Source organism: Capsicum annuum, chromosome 11 (assembly GCF_002878395.1).
Source record: "Capsicum annuum cultivar UCD-10X-F1 chromosome 11, UCD10Xv1.1, whole genome shotgun sequence".
Lineage (NCBI taxonomy): Eukaryota > Viridiplantae > Streptophyta > Magnoliopsida > Solanales > Solanaceae > Capsicum > Capsicum annuum.
Genome location: NC_061121.1, coordinates 191,188,562 through 191,206,120, shown reverse-complemented (window position 1 = coordinate 191,206,120; position 17,559 = coordinate 191,188,562). Strand labels below are relative to the sequence as shown.

At 33.1% G+C, this 17,559-nt stretch overlaps 2 long non-coding RNA genes across 4 annotated transcripts; both read left to right on the top strand.

Moving 5' to 3' along the window:
• Positions 1 to 1,279: 1,279 nt before the first annotated feature.
• LOC107848357 lies at positions 1,280 to 5,038 on the top strand. The gene is made up of 3 exons (XR_001667962.2): positions 1,280 to 3,732; positions 4,280 to 4,400; positions 4,496 to 5,038. It is a non-coding gene; the product is annotated as an uncharacterized LOC107848357 (long non-coding RNA).
• Positions 5,039 to 6,920: 1,882 nt separating this feature from the next.
• Positions 6,921 to 10,740, top strand: LOC107848356. 3 transcript variants are annotated; one of them, XR_001667960.2, is made up of 4 exons: positions 6,921 to 7,307; positions 8,916 to 8,981; positions 9,925 to 10,007; positions 10,356 to 10,740. It is a non-coding gene; the product is annotated as an uncharacterized LOC107848356 (long non-coding RNA). The 3 variants fall into 3 exon arrangements; XR_001667959.2 differs by having other exon boundaries at positions 6,925 to 7,307; positions 10,393 to 10,740; XR_001667961.2 differs by lacking the exon at positions 6,921 to 7,307 and adding an exon at positions 7,341 to 8,638 and having other exon boundaries at positions 10,393 to 10,740.
• The last annotated feature ends 6,819 nt before the right edge of the window (positions 10,741 to 17,559 follow it).

Here is a 17,559-nt window from a genome sequence, read left to right as displayed (position 1 = left end):
TCCCCATCCTGACATGTGATATATATAAGGTTTTCAAATGCACGTTAAGCCTTGTTCCCTATCTCGACATATGATATATATATAATATGTATATGTCTATGAATTTGATTGTGTTCACCAACTTTGAATGATTTTAAACTATTGATCATATCATTATGTTATCCTTATCCTCTAGTCATAAGTTAGCGTTCACCCTGCTAACGGTCTTGGGACGCTGTATCCCTATCCTATACAGGAACTAGTCATACTTCAACACCTCCCGCTCATTTACTTAGATTCAGGATCAGCTAGCGACTCAGATCGAAGTGGTGAGCTTCCATACTTAGGAAGATCCCATTTCAAGTTTATGGTTTCAGTTATATTTTGGCTATTCCTTTGGAATTAGTTTTTGGCTATGGTCGGAGGCATGTCCCTACTGGATATTCTTTGGTTTTGATTAAAGGCTTTGTCAAACTACTGTTGGCATGGGCAGTGTAGGTGTTGGTATTAGTGTTGGTATTGGTATTAGTGTTGATACTGGTATCAGTTGGTTTTGGTTGTAGGCGTATTTCAGTGTCTTTAAATTAATATTCTCTTATCTTGTTATATGTTCGAAATTTAGACTACTTTGGGGTGTGGTGAATTTTGTTTGGTTAGGTACAGGGGGTGATCTCTGATCCACATGGGACTTGAGATACCCGTCACGGTCAGGACCTGGTTTGGGTCGTGACACCCTGTTTATTATTGACTTAGATTACACCCTCGCATTTTAGTTATACTTTTCCTGTATTGAGCTCATTTGTCAGATGATGCCTACTCAGTACACATTGTTTTGTTACTTATACTGCACTTTTGCATCTTTACCCTGATATAGATTCGAGTACTACTAACTGACGTTGACGTGACTCCTACTTTCCAGCACATATCTTGGGTAGGGCAAGCTTATTGTCGTCTTAGGCTAATCCTCCTCTATCTATTCGAGTTTAGTCTTTTGTACCCGAGATAGCTTGTATGTATTTTGTATAATTTGGATTCTATCTAGTACTCTGAGTATCTTTTCCTAGCGGCTCCAGTACCGATCTTACCAGGTCTTGGGAAGGATTTATTTGTATATGTGGTACTTTTTCTTTCTCTCATTTTGTTATATTATATATGTTTACCTTTCTATTTTTTACTTATTATTACTATTGTTATCATTATACATGACGTATTTTAGTTTTTACCCGTTAGCTTGTTACCTATCATTCTGAGTTATGATTTGTCTTTCCTATTGGTGGAATAAGGTAGGAGTCAGAAATCTAGTCGTGACAAAAAACTCATTTGTATCCAACTATTCTCTTCACTTCTTTCCATTTTTCTCTCTTAATTACCCAAAAACATCACAACAATTTCCTTCCTCTTATTACTCTCCACACCTTGCTTCCTAATGCCACTCATGGTTTTTTTGTATTTAAAAAATGTGTTGCAATAGATCCTACTGAGGTAGATAGAGCTAAAATCATCATTATTGACCCCGATCTAGAAGTTGTAGGTGGCGTCACTGCATTTCTTATTGATTCACCCCCTGTTCCGGCTATGGATTTCATTAGGTTTTCTCCCACTTCTCCTCGTAGTAAATATTTCCCCCCCAACAATGTCTCCAAATGAAGTTGAGTCCTTAGTTGATGCGATGATTCCAAAATAACCCAATTTCAAGGACGACTGTAAGAGCTATACATTGGAGGAGTGCTCCTCCTTCTAGCAAAAGCAATCTATGTTTCATTTTGTGTCTAAGGTAGATAAAGGTTCAATTAAGGCTATCAAAGGGGATTGTGGGTTACAGAAAAATATTAAAATCTTCTCTCCTTATCTCACCAAGAATATCTCCATTTCTAAACTAGGTATTTGGTCATCAATACTTACACTTTTGTTATGGGTCTAGCTACCATCCATATCATCTGATTTATCTTTCATCTATATAAACCCTACATTATCTTTTTGAGTTAGGGGGATCCCATAGTTTAGAAGGCAGTCTCCTATCTCTATGTCGTCATGTGCTTCTTAGACTTGTGCTTCTCCCTTGTGTATTTATTCAGCATATATGCTCCATAGGTAATCCTTGAAAAATTTATGACTTTTAAGTTTTGGGGTAGCAAAGGTGTGCTCTCATATCTACAAGAAGCGACCCATCAGTGGTAGGAATAATACGTCTTTATTTGCTAAAATTTCCTTCCCGGCTTACCTTCTCTGTAGGAAGAATGGAGTTGTCATAGTATGTCCTTCTTTTATCCTTTTTATGTAAAGCAACATTTTGCTTTTCCTCATATTCTTGTCTTATTGCGGCCAATTCTTGGGTTACGCACCAGCAGATATTCTCCCTTGGGTACGAAGGATTCTTGAGTAGGTCTGTTTAAGGGATACACCTAAAACCATTTCTACCGAAAAGAGGTGGATCTACAAGGACCATTATGCCCGTATTTCCTCATTTTGTGGCTTGCGGATGTCTACCATGTACTGATTATATCTTTTTTCTAGGGATCAATATTGATGGAACCATTTTGCATTTGCATAACTTTTTTTGATCTTGAGGGGTTTACCCATTTGTTCGTACACCAGCCTAAAGAAGTCGGGGGGCTCCAAAGGTCGATCCCTAGTTGATAAGAAAAATGAAGACAATGAGATCCCCTATACCAAGCAGGAGAAGAAGGTCGAGTAAGTCCACTACCTTACACTAGGAGGAGATGACCCAAGTGGATACACTTGGAGATACTACTTTGGAAGCCTAGTCCTTTGCATCTTATCCATCCATGCCTACGTTGAACTGCTCCATTCAGATATGATTGACGAGATGATTAATAATGATTTTGAGATGCCTATATTGCAAAGTTCTTCGCCTGAAAAACATGTTTCTATGATGGAAAAAATCTGGCAGGATATGTATTCGCATCTGCACTATCACTTTCTTATGGAGAAAGTGGTGAGCTTGTTGGCCCAAGAAAGTCAAGCCCTTTCCAAAGACACTTTCAAGGCTCTATTGCGAGGGAGTATTTATTAGGTTCTTGCAGATTTCTCCCATCTTTTTTTCCTAACACTATATTTAATCTAAATGTGTCAGGTTTATCTTTACACGTGTGAAGCTCTTTCTCGAGAAAGGGAGAAGCCTAAGGTAGGGAACTCTATGAAATGCTCTCTTTTCTAAAGGAGAAAGTTTACACCTGGGAGGATCGTTCTTTCATAGATAAGGAGTCCCTGTGTCAATGTGATAAAACCTAGGCCCGGTTGAGCCTTAGAGACTAAAAGCTTGATGAAAAAGTCAAGAGCATAAGGAGAGGGACGATCAGGACATTCAATATTCATTATAATTGCAAACCCTTCTAAAAGACAAGGTTGTTGAAGTTGTAGCTGCTCGAGCTAATATAGAACTTTTCTCAGGAGAGGGGGGGACAATTCTCTTGGTTATTTTGGAGATGCGTTTTATTAAAACTAAGATAAGGTTAAGTCCCTTTAAAAGAGTTTGAAACAGAGTCGAGCTTCGTTCTTGTCCATGAGGCAATACATTATAAGTGTACGTTATGGTGAGATCTACGAGGAGAATTTAGGTGTACTTGAAAAGCTTCTGGCCCACCCATCTTTGATTAAAGAGGAATTTAAGGCTGCTCAGGCAGCTATCCAGGACAATGTTTTCTCACCCTTCAGTCCTATATAAATTACCTCCTCTCAAGATGACTTATCCTCAGGAAGAGATTCTGAAGAAGTGCAGATCTCTCAAGCCAGGTTCCCTTGAATCCCTTACCTCTTCTAGACTTATTTCCTTGTTTCCTAGTATTTAACCCCTCTCGATTGTACTCTCTTACTTTGAGATTTTTGTTGGATTTATGATATGCTAATTTATTTAAACTATCTTCATTTTCTCCCATTTATTTTTTTTATTAACAACTTAATTGTGATGAATGTTATTATTATACGATGTGTCGTTCTCCTAGATATATTATATTGGAATTGATTACCATTTTACGTCTCATGCTTGATGGTTGAATGTGGATGCTAATAAGTTTTAATTGCAGTATTCTTGTCAAATCCATCCCCTTTATTAGGAGGCAGGTCTCTATACTAGAAGAGATTGATGTATTAGAGTGTGGAGTAACTATACCATGGCTGCTTAACTATTTGTATATCATAAATTTTTATGTATATCATTTGCAAGCATGCTTTATGGTCTGGTAGACCTTTTTGGTGATGTTATTTCCTTTGCCATTTTTTTAAGTTAGTATGTCTCCTAATTACTTTGAATGTCATACTTTTGGTGGTCAAAATTTGCTAGGCTTCAACCTGAATATGAAAGGAAAGGAAAACAAGCTTTTTTATTAGATCATGCATAAGTCCCAATTACCAAGAGAATGTTAATGTTCAAACATTCTCGATGCTTGTTATAGTTTTCCCAGGTATGTCATATATCTTTGTCATTCATCTTTCCCAGAAAGTCATGCTCGGGGCTCTTTCTAACCCCTACCTTATTTTCCATGTTAAACTCGGGCAGGTTTTAGTACATGGGTTGTACGGTGGCGCTCGACTTCATTTATCAAAATATGTTTTGTGCATGAGTTTCTTAAGCTTTCTGGGTCAACATTATGAGTGTTGACCATGAGGTAATACATTATGAGTTTTTTTTGCAACAAAATCTAGAAGGAGAAGTTAGGTGTCCTTAAAAAGCTTCTGGCCCACATATATTTAATCAAAGAGGAGATTAACAGTACTCAGGTGGCCATCTAGGACAATGTTTTCTCACCCTTCAATCCTACCAAAATGATCTTCTCTCAAGATGACTTATCCTCAAGAAGAGATTCTGAAGAAGTGCAGATATATCAAGCTGGTTCCCCAAAATCATTTTCCTCTTTTAGACTTATTTCCTTGTTTTCGAGTATGTGACCCCTCTCGATTTATACTTTATTACTTTGAGATTGGGGTTTTTTGGATTTATGATATGTTGTGTTATTCAAAAATTCTTTTTTTCTCCCAAGTGTCATTCTCCTAGATAGCTTATATTATATCAAAATCTATTGACATTTTATGTCTTATGCTTGACGTTTGACTGTGGATGCTAATAAGTTTTTACTGTAGTTTTCTAGACAAATACATCCCCTTCATTGAAAGGCAGGACTCTATGATAGAAGAGAATGATGCGTCAGAGCATAGGGCATTTATACCCTAGTCTCTTCACTATCCAGATCACATATAAATATATGTACATTATTTGCAAGCATGCTTTATTGGCTGGTACAAATTTTTGGTGAGGTTCTTACCTTTTCCACTTCAGTAAGTTAGGATGTCTCCTAATTACTTTGAATGCCACATTTTTGGGCGGTCAAAATTTACCAGGCTTCAACCTGAATATGAAAGGAAAGGAAAACAAGACTTTTTATTTGATCATGCTTAAGTCCCAAATTACCAAAGAAAGTAAATGTTCAAACATTCCCAATGTTTTCTATAGTGTACCAAGGTACTATCTTTGTTATTCATCTTTCCTAAGAAATTTGTGCCCGCAACACCTTCTATGCCCTACCTCGTTTGCCATGTTAAACTTGGCCAAGGTTTAGGCCATGGGTTGTAGGGTTGCGCTCGACTACATTTAGTCAAAAAATCCTTTGTGCATGAGTTGCCCAAGCTTTCTAGGTCAACCAATACCCTTTTCACATAGCATTCGTCTATATTTAGGTATATCACCAACAAATTATTTCAAACATCCCTCAATCTCTCTAGATTTTCATCCTTGAAGGTCATTTTAAAATCATCATCCTGACCAAACTTTTTTCGATCGATGAGGGATATTTTTTTCTTCTTGGAGAATGAGAGTTTTCCTTCTTCAACCAAACGACCAACCTTCATGCCATCATCAGGGCTCTTCCTTCTCCTCAGATGTTAGAGCTCGTCGGGTCAATTGATGCAATACCTGCTTTGCTTCTGAAATTTGTATCTCCAATGCGGTTAGTCGTGACCTAATTCCCTGTAAAACAAGATCACTAAAAGAAAACTAGCAAGAGGTAACGTAGCTGTAAAGCTACGTTGTTGCTCTGGACCAATGGTGTGCACAAAGATGTTTACTATCGTTTTGGTATAGTTGAATATATTCATAATTCCGGAGCACACCTTATGAATTTAGCTTTGGATAGTGGTATATGTTTGCAAAAAGTTAAATAATGTAAACAATAGATCAAATAAATCAAATAAGGCAAAAACATAAGAAAAAATCTATGATGTTAGATGAGCGCCATGTCCTTCCAGCTATAAACTTGATGTGATGGAGCTTAAATGCAATAATAAAAAAAATAGTAAAATAGCTATAGGAAATAGAGAATGCTTAAGAATGAAGATAAAGATATTTTATTACTTATAGGGAAGGATCAGAGAAAATTTGATCCTTTATGATAGGGAGAGGGTATCTATTTATAGGGCTAGCATTATCTGTACCTAAGGAAAGATCACCACTCGTCATAGTGATGTTGGAGAGTAACTAATCCACTTTTGTGTGTCAGATGTGGTTCTATCAAGGGTTTCTAGTGCCTTCTAGAATCTCTGACATTGTCCTTTCATTTATCCGCTAGTGTGTAGTCACCATTCTTAGCTTGGTGGTCTCGGGTTATCTACCTGTCCCTAGAGTAGGTGCCTCTCTAGGTGCCTCTCTATGTTGTTATGGCTATCGAGATGGCTCCTTCATGGGCTACTTCTCTTTATACCCAACCCAAGCTGGTCCAATCGGGTCAGTCCTTAATAAACTACTTTTACCCTCTAAAGTAATCATTTAAAGGTATGTGATATTTGAAATTAAAACAATTAGTTTTAGGATTTTTTATAGTTTAGTATGTTAACAAAAAGTACAAATATGAACAATTTTTTAAATGGTGAAGATATAGATGCACCATTTTATTAAACAATGATATATTTATATATATATATATATGTGTGTGTGTGTGTGTAAATATATTATTTTTTATATAGAAGAGAGAGTATTAGAATGACAAATGGCAGACATGCAATTATACTCATTATATAGGGTAAATGATAAATCTATTGGCTTCACGATGATTCCCGATCATTTTTCACATCATCAAGAAACATCACTCCAGCTCATCAACAAAAATTTAATAAGATCAATGGAGTGTTGTTTAGAAATTTCAAAAAACCATTTCGTTTCTTCCGAATCAATCAGTGTCATTGATTTAAATATAAACATGAACACTCAATCGATTATGTTCTACCATTTTATTAGATTTTGAACAATCCAATAGCTAAGAAAATTTCATTAATGGAGTCAATCCTCTTCAGCGCTCTCTGAAATTGTCCAAGTTTCATTAGTAAGATTCTCAATTCTTTTGGCTTCTTTTACTTCTTTGTTTCTTACAGTCGAAATTCTATCTTTGAGTTTCTCCTCTCTTTCTAATTTTTCTTATAGTTTCTACTAGTCTTCTAACCTTTGATTGTGTTTGAACAAACGAAGTTGATGCTCTACATGCTGAATAATTAGAAGTAGATAGATACATCTTTGTAATTTTGCATTTATGAATTTTCTTGAATAATTTCTTTTTGGATTGTGGGGATTACACTCTGGCAAGCAATGTGTTTGATTTAATTAACAATAAAAATATCTTAGCAAGAAAGAGTCAATAAGATAAGTCATTATGTCACCTAAGATCCTCAGTCAAAAAGAATACAATTAATCAATTTGCAAGCAAATCAACTATAAGTTCTGAAATGGGTAATAAATAATTTGCTTCAAAAAAATGAATAAATCTCAAATAGATACCATAATTCTATACCTAAGATTTCACAACAAAAAAGTTAAATTAGACCAACTAGCTACACAGTAAACCATCTACAAGCTGCTAACAATCATGAGAAACTCAGCTTGAAAAAATAAAAAAGAAAAACAACCATCCAAAATCTTTCTTAGCTAGCAAGAGAAAAGGTTTAATTCCCATTTCTATTGATCTTAGGGTCGTGCATAATCCGATGACTTAAACATTGTAAATTTTTCTTCTTTTTAACAGTTCATTACAAAATATAAATACTCCCTCATAGTACTTTGGGAAAATTGTTTTAGTGGACATAAAGATGTTCAGCATAAATATGGTTGATGGGTCAAAAGATGATACTGATTAAATTTGTTGCTCTATGTAGAATTAGTTTATATGTTGCACCACTATACTATAGCTAAATAAGAGTATGTCCTTAAATTGGGTTGTTGTTTACTTTGGATTTCTTCGAATTTCTACTCAGTAGCTAAATAGATGTAATCAATTATATACTAATGCACAATTTTAGTATCATCTTAACTCTTAGTTAAAATGTGATTCCATTTCATTATTTTTTTCTATCCTTATCTTATTTTTATTTAATTTTGATCGATTTGGTGTTTCTTGCGGCTGCATTATTGATTTGGTCAAATTTTATTTGGTTAATATGTGTTTTTCAATGTTAATGGGTTAACATCGAGATCTAATAATGATGTTGGCATGCTTATGGCGAGTAAAAGTATCCAAATCGACTAATTAAGGAAGAATTTGGATCACTAATACAGACTCTGATCATAATTACTAAATAAAAGGGCGAGAGGTGTGAAAATCAAAGAAAGAACATCAAACAACTTTTTCCAACAGGTGCAGACTTGATAGTTGACATTAACTGAGTATGGAACATTATAAAACTTCTGTCGATTTTTATATTCTTCTACTTAGATCTGTCGATTTTTATATTCTTCTACTTAGATCTGTGGCTCCTTACTTATAGGGGTGCTTGGTTGTAGGAAAGAGTATGTATATACATATGTATGTTTTTTCATTGTACCAAAAACAAAAAAATGATATGTCTATGCTTTGTGCTTAAGTCATTGAATATGTTGCATCAAACAAATTATCTTCGTTCTGATTCTTTAGAGGTACTTTATCCTGCCACTTTATATGCAGAAAATTAAGATCCAAACTCTTAAGATTGTGGTGATTGAGACCTGCACAAATATTTCCTATAAAAAGGTATGCTATCTACTTTTAAGTGTAGAAATTTTCTTTTGTTTGCACATAACATGTATAATAAAACTCCTATTCAAGCTTTTAAAGGAATATTCCATTAATTTTTGGTAAAAATAATTAAAATCATTCAGCCATATTCTAGACTCATCGCTTCCTTTTCAGTTTCTCTATCTAGATTTCTCCTTGATATTCTTTGTCATCTTCTACTTTATTTTTCTTTTTTAATTGCAATAAAAAAATCAATTGATGGCAGTGAATGTCAACAAACCCTTATACCAACAATTTCACATCTTTACTATTTGTTTTTTAGTACCTTTCTATAGGTTAAAAAGCAATACTATCAATTTCAATGAAACAAAGAATTTATTTTCTTAATATTTATTCTTTTTCTTACCCTATAGTTGTTCATAGATTTTTGTTTTCATTTAATGATAAATTGTTATGTGTAACTGGAGATTTTTGTAAGCGATTGTAATTGATTACCTTAAAAAAAAGTTTTCTGCATTCAAATGGCTCTGGGTGTTTCTTCATGAACTCTATCAATGTTTCTTTTATATTTGTAAAGGATGCTATTTGAATTCTTATCTTTTTATTTTTTTTATTAATTTTAACATTTCATTGGGTGATTTGATCTTTTTTTAAATGAAATATAGTAAAACTTGATCTTGATATATTAATGTTATGAATAGACAAATTATCAATAAAGAAATAATTTAGTTTAGACCCTACAGAGATTAACACCATCCTGAATAATTTTAATTACCAGTATTACTCCAACTGGTCTGCATCTTGGTGATACAAAACACATTTTTATTCAGGGTAAAATAGGAATCGCCAATGTTGGGCGTATACACGACTTTTAGCCATGCTTTGTCAATATTTATACCTTATTTCAAAGTAAGATACGCAAAATACGCCTAACTTTACTCATTTTATGTTTTGTAAGTAAAAGGACCAAAAGAATGGCCAAGTGTGGACGAATCAAGACGACCTCGCCGAGCAAAGTTCAAAGTGAGATAGTTAATCTAGGTACTGGCTGCTCGACCTTTCTTCGCTAAACATCTTTTTTGTTCTCAAATTTATGCATATACTCATAATCTTTCAAAAGATATATCATCTATTTATTTAATCGTTCAGGTGATATATCAACTATTTATTTCATCTTTCATGGCACATATATATAATTCTTTATTTGTTTGTTTATGACTATCTATTACGCTTTTCTCTCGGTGAATATACATACTTAATCATATGTAATATCGAATCTTTGTGAAGTTTCTTTTAAGGTGAAATTTAGATAGCCAACCAACTCACTAAGCTATGAAGAGTTTAATCAGTTTACTTTTATCGCTATCATATGTGTTACATATTTTGTAGGACCTCCCTCAACTATCTCATGAAAAAATTATTGCAGCTGATATCTCCTTTGAAGGAAGAGAGACAACAAATCAAACTGGAAAGGGTGTAGCAACAAATTTTTTAAATATTTGGATCTATAAAAGAATAGAGATCTCATTGAAAGCTAATAGGTTGAAGGCATTGTAGAGAGTTGTTGCCTTAACTGCTCTTATCAAATTTTCTTGATGGTTACTACATAGAACTCAACACAGATTTGTAAGTTATCGGTATATCCTTTTCAATCGTAAGTTTTTTTTATAGAGTTCCCATTAAATGTTTAGATACACATTACTTTTAATGTTTTGAGGCTTACAAAAATGACAAGTTTCTTTACATTTGCCTGAATTGAAGATTCCTTCCACCAAATTTAACTTTTTACGATACTGAGGATAGTATTTTTATTCATCCTTAAAATTGCATCATTTTTTGTAGCTAATGTGTAGACTTCTTGAATGCTTTTTCTCGATATAACAAGTGAATACATGATGTTCTAATTGGTTTTCTAACTAATTCTTGTCAATATATATTATATAGTAGTTCACTTGTCCTTTCATGGTCACGAACTTGCCATCTACAAGGATGAGGAACTTGCCGAAAGGAGGTTGAATGATATAATGATAAGTTATTATGGAGGTCTTTTAAGAGCTATTTCCTTGAGATACTTGATATGAAATTTTATTCCTGAATAATTCTTTCACATTATACAGGTCAGTAGTAGAATATGATGCTTCAAAAAAAGCTCGAGTAAAAAGGGATAGATCAATACATTGCATCATAGTTTTATTGTTCCAAATCTTATTCTTGGACATGTCGTTCTAGATTTTCTCCATGCATATTTTGTCCTAATGAGGCCTAGCCATTGATATTGATATTGATATTAGAGAAGATTTTAAAAAAGCTTGCGAGATAAATCAATCCAATAGAAAGAGGGAATGACGATTGAGGAGAACGCACAAGGCCTTGTCAATGATGCAATGAGATTATATATTGTCCAATATGATAGCTGATAGAAGTAAAGGGTCACTGTTGATACTCAATTTTTGCTCTTCAAACTTAAAATTAACACATTTAGGCTTTCTGATAGTTAAATGACACAAAATATAATTTTTCACATATGTTTTGCAATTGTTGATAAATTATTGATAATCATCATTATTTTAAAATTTTTTGTCAATTTATTGTCATATTTTAACTTTATATAATTTATTGATAATTATCCTGAATTTTATAAATTTTAAAATTTTTATCAATTTATTATTATTTTAATATTTTTACACATTCATCTGCATACGTACATAAATAACACTGCAATTTTTTTTTATATATTATAATTTTAATTATTTATAGGGAAATACAATTTTAGAGATAATTATATTGTATTTGTTGTTTGTATTTTTTAAAAGTTGACACTTGAAATAACGGGTTGAAGTTTTAATCTGTTGTATAAATAATTTTTACTTGATGGTTAAAGGAATGAAAATCCATTGAACAATGACCCACGGTCTAAATCACGCATTAAGGGGACAAGAGAAATTTGATTTTTATTTTTCGGTAAAGAAAGGGGTCAATATTTATCATTAATACAAGTTGGAGGGCCAATCGTCTGTTACACACACAATACATACACCCACAAAAATCAGATTATTCACTCTCTCAAAAAAAAGGAATTTAACGCCTCTTTCTCTCTACCCTCTCCATCTTCATTGCCTTCTCCAACAGCCGCCACCACCGAATTTCGGTGGACCACCCAGCGATACCTCTCAAACTCTCTCTTTTCTCTTTCTCTCTCTAAGAATAAACCACCTACCGGCGAATCTCCATGCCAAGTCTTCCCCGGCGAAGACCAACAACAGTCATACGTTTCTCCTTCGTTCCCCATTTTTCGACCGCGCCGTCCCATTCCAGCCTTAACCATCGCTGGCGACCCCTCTCCGCTGTCTTTTCTCCGGCTAACTGCCATCCAGAAACTGACGAAACCTCCCCCACTTTCAGCCACCAACCAACCGCATTGTTAAATCGCCAGATCTAGCTCGAATACGGCCTTCTCGGTGAAATCTAATCATTCTTGTCCATCATTATTTTGTGTGTATGAGTAGATAGAATATGGATTGAACTTTTTGGTGAACTTTGATATTTTATTTTAAAAAAATTATTCTTGTTAGCTTGTTGTTGTTGATGGTTTTATTAATTTCTCTAATTTTGTTTCGATTGAAATTAAGCTATTAGTTTGTTGTTTTTCTTCTTATCAAAATTGTTATTTTGTCTATGAATGTATTAACCACTATTTGGATTATTGTTGTACATCTTTATGTTGATTTTGGTCGTTGTCACTTTATTTTTTTATTTTTTTGTATCATTGCTATGTTAATGTTAGGAACATTTTATCTTTACTTTTTTGCACTTCTTATATGTTACTTTTAATTGCTCGTGAACAGTGATTTGGTATGCAATTGAAAGTTTGAACATTATTTTATCGAAAGTTTTTCATAGGTCTATTTATTACCAGTTGATAATATCTTGTTTTGATCTATGTTCTTGGTTATTTTGGCCATTGTTTATTCTTTGTCGTATATTTTTTTGCATTTAGAAACTAATACAAGGCCGATGAAAAAATTTTTGGTCTATTTTTTAGGCCTCCATAAATAAAAAGACAGATATTACGTGTATAAATACATAATAAAATAAATAAATTTTACGATGATAAAATCTTTATAATATTTAAAATTTTATTCGAGCCCACTTTTAACAAAAAATATATTTTTAAATACATATACGCACACATACCTTTTCAATTTATTTTGATAATTATTTATTTGTTATTAACATTTTTATTACAAGTGTTTACGCAAGTTATTGGGAATACTTATCGGGAATAGCATTCAAAAGAAGACTTTAAATTGTGTGTTTATATTTTTTATATTCTTACACTTGTACAAATATTAATCATAGTGAAATATTTATTTTGGGGACATTGGGTTGCTACTTTACTTACATAATTTTAATCACACGTTTAGGCAAATTTAGGCCGTTAATATTTATATTAAATTAATTTAAATATTTAATCAATTAATCGATACTTTTGCATTAAAAGATATTGCATAATCGTTTTCTTTAAATAATTTTTTTTATTTAATCTTGTCTTTTCTTTTCATACAATTTTGTTTATATATCCCCACGTACTTTTATATATTTTTACAATAATATACGCATTATATCTAATACATATTTTATATTTGTATTTACAAACATTGATTTCTTTCTTTTTCTCTCTTATTAACTTAAGTCTGGCAGGAATCCCATTTGTGGATTTTGAAGGGTGCATAATCCCCTCTCTTTAAAATATTTGGAATCTAAATTGGTTCATTAATTAAATAGTCATACTTGTTAATAGGGGTGGGCATGGTATGGTATATACTGACTACCAGACCAAAACCAAAAAAAATTTATACCGTGGTAGAAATGTTATGGTATTTGGTTTGGTATTTGGTAGGAATTTTAAATTATTTTGATATTTGATATAGTATTTGGTATTTATGCAATAAATATCGAAATACTGATACGGCATCGAAATTTTTTAATAACATACAAAACTCATATATATTATATATTAAGATTATTAAATATATTTATATATTATTCATTAGCCAATTGTATACAAAAGTAGCTTTTATTCTAAAATAAATTTTTTGGGAAGCTTATTATTTAAGAGTACTATGCTTAAGTTTAGGTATTGTTGTTCAGAGTTTGCATCTCGAACTATTCAATCATGATTGAAATGTTATTTTTCTGTAATTTATTAACAAAGATAGTTGTTAGCCTAACATGATTGAGACATATTAAAAATTTAACGTTATAGTTTTTTTATATGAATCTATGTAATTAGAAATCAAATAAAGTATGGTTACTGAACTATCATACCGTAAAATACCGAAATCGAATTTAAAAATATTGAACCATACTGAACTAATTTTGTATGATAATGGTATTGTTCTTTTAGATACCGAAAATCAAAGTTACCATACCGAAGTTTAAAATGTCATACTGTACTGTACCATGCCCACCCCTACTTGTTAATAAATAAATAGGTTTTCTATTTTTTCTTAAATATTAGGTGGTGACTCTGTACATAATCAATGTTTTTAGAGTTCATAATGTCATACTTGTTTTGAATTAGGTAAAAATAGGGTATGACAGTTTGGCGACTCTGCTGGGACGCAAGGTTCTAACCACTACAAACTTGGATAAATATTTATGTTTTTTTACGTTTTTATTTATTTCATTCTATTTCTCTTTATTTATCATATTTATGTGGCATAAATTATTTATTTGCTATTATTTTATATTGATTATTTATTTGTTTATTATATAAATTGACGTTTCATTCATTTTTTCTCCACTTCGAAAAACTAACACTCACACACATTGTACACGCGGATGTATATTGTACTTTTCCAATATTCTTTCAAATCACCTTACTTTAGAGTGTTGGCTCATACGAGGAGCGAGTGGGAGTTTTACTGTCATGGGATCACGTGTCTTCTCATATAAGAAATTCAAGTCTGTGTCTACCTACTTTTAGTCAACATATATAGAGCAAAAACAACACATTTAAGTACATGCATATTAGTCTACTTTATCCAAATGTTCGTAGGGTTCACGACCCAAGTGATGCATTACCATAGTCTCTGTACATATTTAAAGATATTATACTTATATGTTAGCTATTTAATCTAAATTGTTTATACTTTACTGGGAAGGTATAATTTAAATTTTGTTCTGCATGTTGGATTAGTTAAAAGATGCACATTAGCAACATCACCAATAGGTTTGTACTACGTTTTGACTTGACTCTTTTCCTGACAAGATACGTAGGTAACCCTGTATTTGGGTTCGGTCTCTTCATTATTTTGAAATAATTTCTACGGTGTTTAAAACTGGAGAAATTTTCTAGAATAGTTCAAAGACGCTCTCTAATGATTTTCACGAGCATAAATTTGGAGAAATTTTCTAGAATAGTTCAAAGACGCTCTCTAATGATTTTCATGAGCATAAATTTATAGCTCCTCAAATTCAAATCTCATTGACATTAGTGCCTAGTCGGCCTACCTGCAAATCCTCACTCGATTTTTTGAGAATACTTAGCTTCTTCTTTTAAATGTCATAAACTATTAAATTTATAGTGTATCGATCTCACACTCAAAAGAGATGGTTCAACATTCTTTTAGTAGATAACAATCTTGCCAACTGCGATAAAATAATGTCATAATTTCTTCAATGTCTGGCCTTTTTAATCTTGTCAGCATACTGAAGAAATGTCAAAGCTTTACTCATACTTGAAATTCATCCTCGCGGTTGCATGATTAGAATAATTTTGATCCTAAAAGTAGTTCTTTCCTGATCATATTTCCCTTCAAAATAATTTGAACCTGTCACGATCCGAACCAAGGCCTTGGCCATGACGAGCATCCTGAATCGTGAAGGCCCGTGAGCTCTTCTATTTGACAATCATGTGCATACTTCATCTACTATTGAAATGTAAAAAATTAATACGAAAACATGGTCATTCTCTTATTTCATCTAACAATACGAGTATGAATCCATAAACATTCAAAAATATCTAACATTAGCCTGCGAGATCTCTAACTATACGAAAACAACATCTATCTGAAAATAGAGACAAGGCTCCCGGTCGGACCATGAAATAAAACCCACTGACAATATTTCGTAGAACAAGGCCTTCCGGAACAAGGGAGACTCACCAACTGCAAACTTCTGACAAATCGATCGGCTGCTTAGCGGGAACCCGGGACTGAGCCTCAGATCCTGAAAGATAGGGGGTCAATACAAATGTATTGGTACTGAGAGCAATCCAAAAATCAAAATTCATTTTTTATACAACATATATGAGAGCATTTCATAAAAAAGTTATCATCATAAAGAATTTGAAAACACATGGGCATAATTTGATATCTTTCAAAACAGATTCTTCAAAATCCTGACTCTGCTCATTCTTCTCTTCTAAGCTAGATGATACACCCTACAATCTGTAATTTCATGGGCTAAATGGAATCCGCCCCTGACTTACAGCAAATCCCCCAATCCAAGTTTGCTGCAAAGGTTGGAGTCTTAGTATCTATACTATACCACAGGGTCGTCGCCAACGTACAATTCCTTTTCCAGCAAACATGAACCCGTGTTGGAAAATCATGATTTTGGCCAATGAGTCATCTAACTCGTTCCTTCTTTAGGTAACCATGTAACTTTCTTAAGCCTAGTTTTAGAATCTTTGAAAAGTTATTTCTTTCTTAATATCTTCGGGCACATCAAAAATAGGGTATCGGCATACCCAGACTTGCAAGCCAAGTAACAATATCTCTACTGCCCTTATCTTATTACAAAAGGTATTGATTGACCACCAAACAATCCAATTATTAAATGAAAGTTCAACATTCAAAATATTTAAAAATCAATAATTTTCTCTAAATGCTTTTATCTACGGTGGTCATCTTTTCTTTCAAATTAAAGACATTCTTATAGGAAAACATGATTATTTATAACAAAAGTTGCACATTGTAAGACCCCGCAAAATCCTAAGCTCAACTCAGTCTTTTAAGCTTGCTAAGGGGTCCCAGACTTAGGAAATTCTAGCTAAGTATTCAGACTTAGTATTATTTCGGCCTTCATAAGTTGGCAACTCTATTTCATGACTCTTATGACCTTAAAGTATCAATTTTTAGATTGATTCATGATCAGGAATATAAGTAGGTGTTCCCGAACGAGTTTTGGATTTTTTGAAACTCATTTAAACCATGTTTAGGAGTCCAAAACAATGTATCGATGCGATCTTGGGGCAGAACCTCGGCCATCGTGTCGATTAATATTTTTTCTTGGGTCCCAGTGATAATTTCAAATGAACCAACTCAATGCATTAGCTATCGTGTCGATACCAATGATAGGTGTGTCGCCCTGCGTGTCGACAATCATGTTTTTCAGTAATTAAATAGCCACGTCCTCGGGGGTATTAGGGTTTTTTCCCCACCCCTATTGAGCCCTAAAATATGAGATTCAGCCTTTATTAAGCAAAATATACTTACTTTCTCTTAAATTGCTCAAGAATGAGAACCCTATGTGATTTAATTTTAAGGCCAAGGCTTAATATTTCCACCATTGTTCCTCAGGAATT